Source organism: Uranotaenia lowii, chromosome 2, assembly GCF_029784155.1.
Source record: "Uranotaenia lowii strain MFRU-FL chromosome 2, ASM2978415v1, whole genome shotgun sequence".
Classification (NCBI taxonomy): Eukaryota; Metazoa; Arthropoda; class Insecta; order Diptera; family Culicidae; genus Uranotaenia; species Uranotaenia lowii.
The window spans coordinates 367,962,687-367,970,541 of record NC_073692.1 but is presented as its reverse complement, the minus strand read 5'-3'; the positions used below and the strand labels follow the sequence as shown (position 1 = coordinate 367,970,541).

Here is a 7,855-nt window from a genome sequence, read left to right as displayed (position 1 = left end):
TCCGAATCAAATAAAAAGAAACATATTTAAGAGGAATTATTTTATTGAACAGAAAAAAGTCATAACTGTCATGATTTTCTTAAATTTTTTTTACAATAACTAGTTCACAGACAAAACTAAAACAAACGAATTTTACGATTATCAGGATCACATAATTTGGAAGCTTTTACAACAAAGTGATTTTTTTTTATCATTTTAAATTAATGACCAAATTTATTTTAGAGAAAGAATTGGGTACCATACATAAATCAGAATGTTACTAAAATCAAATGTCTTCAACCTGACACGATTTAACATTGCCCATTGTAGCTTCTATGATTTCGCAACTATTATACACATTGCTGCACATAATTAACTTTTGATAGATATGAAGTAATTTAAGCCTACAACGCTAGGGTAACGGAGCAACTAATCATATTTTTTAAACATATATAGTTAAAGCTCGGGCACTCAATTCAATGCACTAAAATTTTTCATAATTAGTTGCTTTATAAGAGAGCTAGACAAGGTGGTCCAAAATAGGTCCCCTGGTCCAAAATAAGTCCGTTACCCTACTATTAAGTCAACGTCGATCCACTTGTCCGCAGATGTAGTTGTTGAATCAATCTTTTTCGATTCTTACTCCATTTCTTCATCGATATCCTTCTCAACTAAAACACTCTTCACATGAGATCCTCTACTTAGAAACTCGTGACTTAGTTATCCTCGACCTAAAGTTCGTTAACCTTGATCGAAAGACGCCAAAGAACCTAAACCTGGAGCACCCTCCGCCTAGAGATCCTCGGAATAGAAATATTAGCCTTAGAAACTATGTTTTGACTGAGAGCCTTATTCGTCGGCCCAGAGAATTGGTTGATTCGAGATCAAACGCCTTGACTAAAAGTCCCTCGGTTTGAAGATTTTATGCCTAACAAACATAGGTCCAAAGCCATTTTCTTTGCTGTTCTGGGAACAAGTAGGTCCAATTGAACCATTATTTGAATCAAAAGGGCCCCGTAGTACATCGCCACGCTGCTAGCTTCAACAGCATCTATGCGCGCTATCAACATCGGGTATCATCGACATCGAAGACGATTAACACAAGGGTCGAGCCAAAGCGGATCATTGATTCAATCTCTTTTCCCGACCAGCCATTATAGATCAAGGAACACTGAGTAAGCGGTTCGTGGGACCAGGTCAGAGGCCAGGATGACCAGTGTTGAAGGCCTTAAAGAGTCATGTCGGAGGCCAGATTGGCCATAGTAATAGAGTGTGTCGAAGTTCAATTTATAGTTGTTAGTAAAGTTAAAATACAGTCCTCTAAAGTCTTATGCTATCGCAAAAACCGTCACGGGCAATCCTGAACATTTGGTCCTACGAGCCGGATTTAAGGATCAAAAAGTGATATGCATCAGGAAGTGTGAATGCAAGCGTGCCTAGAACTTTAACCTTTATCTGAAACACTCCGCCCTTGGGAACCTAAACCTGAAAACACTTGAACTCATGGACTAGAGATTCTCGAGTTAGAGACGTTCTACTTAGAAACTCTCACTTCGCTTCTTGGTCTCAAAAACTTAAACGTAATCTCCCTCGACATGAGACTCTTGGCCTAGAAACCCCGACCTAGAAATCTGAGCACCTAACTTTTTTTAACCTTAACACTTACCTAAAGCTTATTACCCTCATCTTAGAGGTCCTCCAACTAGAAACTCTTGACCTAAAGACACTCGGCCAGAGATCCTTCGTCAACATTGACCGTGTTCTAGAGACTCTCGATCTAGAGATCGTTGGCCAACGAGCCTCAGCCTAGAGACCTTTGAACCAGAGATTCTTGGCCTAGAGTTCTTGGGTCTAGAAACACTCGGCCTAGGGATCCTTTACCTTGACCAAAAAGACTTTCGGCATAGACATACTTTATCTTGGCCGAAAGATACTTGGCCTAGAGAACCTTGGCCTAAACCTAAAGAATTTCGAATTAGAGATGAACAAGACGCCCTTGACATACTGGAAATTTTTTTTTCTTGAACATTGGCCTTTTGACCCTTTTCGTAAAGACACTCTCCTGTCTGTCTTTAGAGGTTCTAGAGACTCATTTCCTTGATGATAAATACCTTCGGCCAAGTAATCCCCTTGACTTAAAGACCCTCAAGTAGTCTCAACACTTTTTGAACAGGCCCTGCCCTTGACTGCTAACTAATGAAAATGAGCAATATTACTTTTAACGTTACCAAGATAAAATTCAAAACCCACTCTAACATTCTTCAAACAAAGTTTTGTCTGCTACAAATCTTCGTCACATTTTCTACCAGAGAAGCAATTCGATCCGACACACAACAATCAAACCATCAGACGGGTTCTTAGGATTGAAATTGAAACCCGGGGCACCCATTCATTGATTATGTTTTGGATTCGACGGAACTCGTGCAAGTGCAGTTTCGTACTCTGGACCGTCTCGATTGTTTTTATTTGAAATTTCTGATTCAATCAGCAGTTTCTAACCGCACCAGTCGGTTGATCTGCAGAATGGCAAACATCTTTCTGATGTTTTGACTGGTTAAACTGATTTAATTTGAGGAAATTGTTTTTTTCGGTATTTATAGCTTTACGATAGGTGGAAATTGCAGACAATACACAGTTTGTGAAAAAATGCGATTGAAACTTTCTGTGGTCCAGGCGGTAAGATAACTCTTCCTGCTAACATATCCTCTCGAAAATAAAGCACCCGAGTGAAATGTTGATAGTGGGGCCGTGATGGCTACAAGAACGCAATGAACGTCATTCAGAGCCAGAGGTTTCCCTGACGTTTTGTTCAGGCAGTTCCGAAAGAGGAAGAAACGTTACCGATGCGTGAAGCCTCGAATGGTCTCCTCAAGTTACTTGTTGATATTGGATTTAATGATAGCTTTAGCTGTAGCTACTTTTGCGTGGAATGTTAATGAGCTGCCACAGAAGGTCAACCGAATTACGTTGTTTGTTGTGTATAAAATTAAAATAGTAGCAGCAACGTGGAGAATTTTAACATGAATCTTTTTTTACTCATGTAATCTTGATGTTTAATGTTCATTTTCACATTATTCTCTCAATAATCCCTACCCGAGCAGACTTTGATGCCCGAATCGATAGCAAACATCAACCAAAATGAGCTATCAATGCCATAATGATAGCATAATTAAGTATCGCATTTTTCCCAATAGCAAAATAAGGTTTCATTTGAGCATCAATATTTCGAAAGATGATGACTAACTAATACCTAAATAAGGCATTGAGACCAAAATGAAAGCACTATTTGGTTTTGTTTTTTCCAGGATAACAAAAAGAGGCATCATTAAGGTTTCATTTTTATGATAGTGCGGAAAAGTGAGGTCAAAATGATAGCATGATTTGGTATTCAATTTTTTATGATTAAAAAACAGATTCAATTGAGTGATTGGTTTTTTCCAGGATAACATAAAGGGGCATTAAAGGATTTCATCTATTATGATAGAGCAGAAAAGTGAGACCAAAATGATAGCATGATTTGATATCCAAATTTCAGATTCAATTGGGAGTTGAAAATTAAATAGAACTGAAAACAAACAGCAAACTCGAAGCTACTGCGCCAACATAACTGTTTCGAGAAAAATGCGTTGAAAGTTTGACGGCTCCATATGCTCACAGCAATAATACTATTTTTGTTCTTCGTTTCTCCAAAATTAATTATTTTTAGATACCTTTATATAATCAAATATACGTCTTTGAACGTACTTTTTTACCCTGCTGCTGATAACTAGGTTTGTCAACATTCAGCGCATTTGCCCTTTTCAAAATTCACTATCTGAAGTTAGCTATTTTTTCCAAAAAAAAAAACAAAGATTTCATGCAATAGCAAACTGAGGGCAAAACGAGGATTAGTAGAGTTGACAAAAATAATTAGGCTGGAACAAATATCAATTTCTTCTTTTGTCACCCCCCTCCCCCCTCCCCCATCGAAATTTTCAAAAACCCGAAGGGGGAAATAAATAAAGATTGAAGTATTTAATGTAAATTTCGAAAAAAAAAATCAAGAATCCAAAAGATTACAAGACAAAAAAAACAAATTTTGGAAAATGGAAGTTATTCCACCTTTTGTATTCTTGATTTTATTGAATTTTTCGATAAAAAATACTTGTTTTTTGGGTTTTGTGCAATGATATTCTATGCAACTTGGTTGCATACAAGCTTTCGTGCAATTTATTCCAATTTATTTGTTTTTTGCATTATTTTTTATTGTCCCCCCCTCGCGATGTTCCAACTCCGAGTGACAAAAGAAGGATTTGATATTTGTTCCGGCCTTATTGAAAAAAATCAATAAAGAAAAACAAACTTACAATACACAATGCTTTTTTTGAAGATAAAGGGGTATGAGTCCGAAAATGATCAATTTTAAGTTCATAATGCTAAAGTATTCCTTCTATTTAAAACTGTGTTTGATGAAGATTTCTTTTTATAACGTTTTTGTTCGATTAAAAACTATAAATTATCAAAAATGTATGGAAAAATGCGCAACACGTAAACTGTATTTGTAGGTTTTATACACTTGTATATAACTTTCGCTCCAAGCCCATCACATTTATTTTATTGATGAGTTTGAACAAGAATTTTTGTGATTTATCTTTTGTTTCATAACTTTCATAACTTTTGCAGTAGAGGGGTGATTTCGTTAAATGAAAAGTAAAACCAAAAAAATAGCGAAATCAAACATGGGGTTGAAATTTCGAACCAATTAAAACATGTTACCTTAACAAATCTTTCGTTTTTTTTTCAATAATTTTGAAACTGTAATTTTTTATATTATTTCCGAATCAAATAAAAAGAAACATATTTAAGAGGAATTATTTTATTGAACAGAAAAAAGTCATAACTGTCATGATTTTCTTAAATTTTTTTTACAATAACTAGTTCACAGACAAAACTAAAACAAACGAATTTTACGATTATCAGGATCACATAATTTGGAAGCTTTTACAACAAAGTGATTTTTTTTTATCATTTTAAATTAATGACCAAATTTATTTTAGAGAAAGAATTGGGTACCATACATAAATCAGAATGTTACTAAAATCAAATGTCTTCAACCTGACACGATTTAACATTGCCCATTGTAGCTTCTATGATTTCGCAACTATTATACACATTGCTGCACATAATTAACTTTTGATAGATATGAAGTAATTTAAGCCTACAACGCTAGGGTAACGGAGCAACTAATCATATTTTTTAAACATATATAGTTAAAGCTCGGGCACTCAATTCAATGCACTAAAATTTTTCATAATTAGTTGCTTTATAAGAGAGCTAGACAAGGTGGTCCAAAATAGGTCCCCTGGTCCAAAATAAGTCCGTTACCCTACTATTAAGTCAACGTCGATCCACTTGTCCGCAGATGTAGTTGTTGAATCAATCTTTTTCGATTCTTACTCCATTTCTTCATCGATATCCTTCTCTTTATTTTTCGACTCCTGCCATTCTTTATTCTGCGCTCCAATTCTGCTAACGAAGTTTTTTTTTTTGCAAACATCCCGATCATAGAATTTAGCTCAAGGATAGTTAGAGCTGCGGACAGATCAAAGAAAAACATAAGTTGGATCTGATTGAACGAAATACAAGTAAAGGACTTACATTTTATGAAACACTTGAAAAAATTCAGCAGCATCTGGAATCTGAATATTAGCCGAACCTGCTGAAGCTAAGGTATCCATTAAGTTCCATTAGCTAAGGTATCCATTAGGTATGTTCTTGATAAATCCTCGTGATAAATCACTAAGGAGTTACTTTGTTAGTATTTTGCATGTCGTCTAGTACACTCAGATGATAGTTTCGTGCCGGAAAAGGTCGTTGACGGTAGCCATCGCTCCAACAGCAACCCGGCAGAATACGAACTGCCCCTTAGATGTAGATTTGCTAACGAGCGAGTGCAGTTGGTAGGCTCATCTGGAACAAGATAAAGGAATATCAGGATTTCTTGTTTATCGGCAACAGCTGCATTTGCACAATAAAAAAATATTACCTTTTCGGTCCTTCTGCTCCTGTCCTTCACCAATAGCTTTTCTTTCCACTTCCATGAGACTCAAACACAACAGACCTTTGGAATCTAAGATCCAAGGACTGAAACGGTAAACTACAGACAAGCAGTTCCGTACTAAACTTCTTGTAGGGACTATCAGGCCACGGATTTTGCTCGACAACGGATCACTTTTCCTGGTACACTTACGCACAGGGGTTTTTGTTGGCTGATTTCCGAGTGGCCGACGAAACATTCGATCAGCAGCCGGCACGGAAGTTTTTTTTGTTTTGTTTTAATTCTCTTTGATTGACTGATTGGTTGAACACTGAGTTAAATCACATTGTCATTATCGAAAACTATAAGAAGTGAGCATTAGCTTCGTTCAATGGTATACCTATAGGTAATAAATGGTTTCAACCGATTTCTGGTAGATGTTCAATGAGCCATTGTTTTGGTCCAAACTAGTAAGATCGTTGTTCAATGGAGCAAGTTGCAACTAGTCGAAACCGATCCAACTCAGCAGCAGGATTCGTTTCGACCTGGTAGAAATCGGTCGAAGTCAATGGGCGATGGGCGCGCTCGCAGTCCCGGTATACGATTTCTCGTGTGTTAAACAGAGAGAGAAATAGCCTTCACTCCAATTTCACTCCGATTAGCTGTCATTCTTATGGAAATCTGTGTAAGAGTATTGCGGAAATTGCACCTATTTAGACTCCTGTGCAAATAATTTCCACGCAGAAATATTTTCGCACTGACGCACACATAGACAATCCGTGTCAGTTTTTCAAACCAGCCGTTGCTCGCTTCTGATTTTCGAATCACATTTCCAAACGGCATAATCGTTATTGTTTTGGCGAAAATTATTATGAAATGCGAACCAAGGAGTTTGATAACGAAAATTGACCGATCAACAAATGAAAAGAAACGAACAGAAAACAGAATGCATTCTGTACATCCGGGTACAAGAATGTAAGTGGAACAAATAAATCATGCATTAGTCTGGCGTTTTTCGAATTACTGAAAAATTAGCCAAAAAATTATGGATTCACTGACCATTTTTACTGACACACCAGTCGCAATTGTTTTCAATTCAATTTTATCCAAAGATGTAAAGAATATCGATATGTGTCATTGTCTATGTATAGGACTGTGAGCAGATTTTACTGCGCGCAAATTATTTGCACGGGGGTCTAAATAGGTGCAATCTGCGCAGTTTGTTGAAGACAGCAACGGTGCGTATGATAGTTGATTTTTTGGTAGAAATAATTTGAAGTAACTGAACTCTGATGTTGGTCCTTTTTTCAGATAGTCCCTTTTCAACTTTTAGCACATGATAGTTTATATAAAGAATGTAATGGTGTTAGTGAGTGCGGGATTGTTACCTGTCAAATCAGATTCTCTCAATAGTCTAAAAATTCATGCAATTGACAATAAAGAGCAGGCTTTATTCTTTTTAGCAGGCCCAATCCCAATAGGAAAAAGACAGGTGATCAACTGTCAATCCATTTCTACTTATTTTGACCCGTTACGGCTAGACTTCATTGAACAGACTTATTATTGCACGACATTAAATTTTTACGCAGGGATTTATTTTCAGATAATTACGTGTGTTTTTGATATCAGGTAATTAATTTCCTGAGACAGACGTCATGGTCCGCTTTTTTATATTTTTAGTTTTGAAAAATCATACCATCACAGTTGATTTTTGTTTTGAATTTTAAAGATAAGATTTTTTCATTGATTTTGCGAAACAGTATTTTTTTGTTCAAATTAAATTTTCGCTTTCAGTTAGAAATTTCACATAAAAATCAGTTTGAAATACCTACGATGAATCTAAAAAAAAACTCAAATCTA

General features: G+C 36.2%; 1 protein-coding gene and 1 long non-coding RNA gene across 2 annotated transcripts in view; both read right to left on the bottom strand.

The window, feature by feature from the left end:
* Positions 1 to 7,855, bottom strand: part of LOC129743136 (patronin-like) — a 249,133-nt gene that overhangs the window by 117,335 nt on the left and 123,943 nt on the right. The window lies entirely within an intron of this gene.
* On the bottom strand, positions 5,034 to 6,272 carry LOC129746616 (uncharacterized). The gene is made up of 3 exons (XR_008737326.1): positions 6,005 to 6,272; positions 5,617 to 5,928; positions 5,034 to 5,550 (listed from the first exon to the last, which is right to left on the bottom strand). It is a non-coding gene; the product is annotated as an uncharacterized LOC129746616 (long non-coding RNA).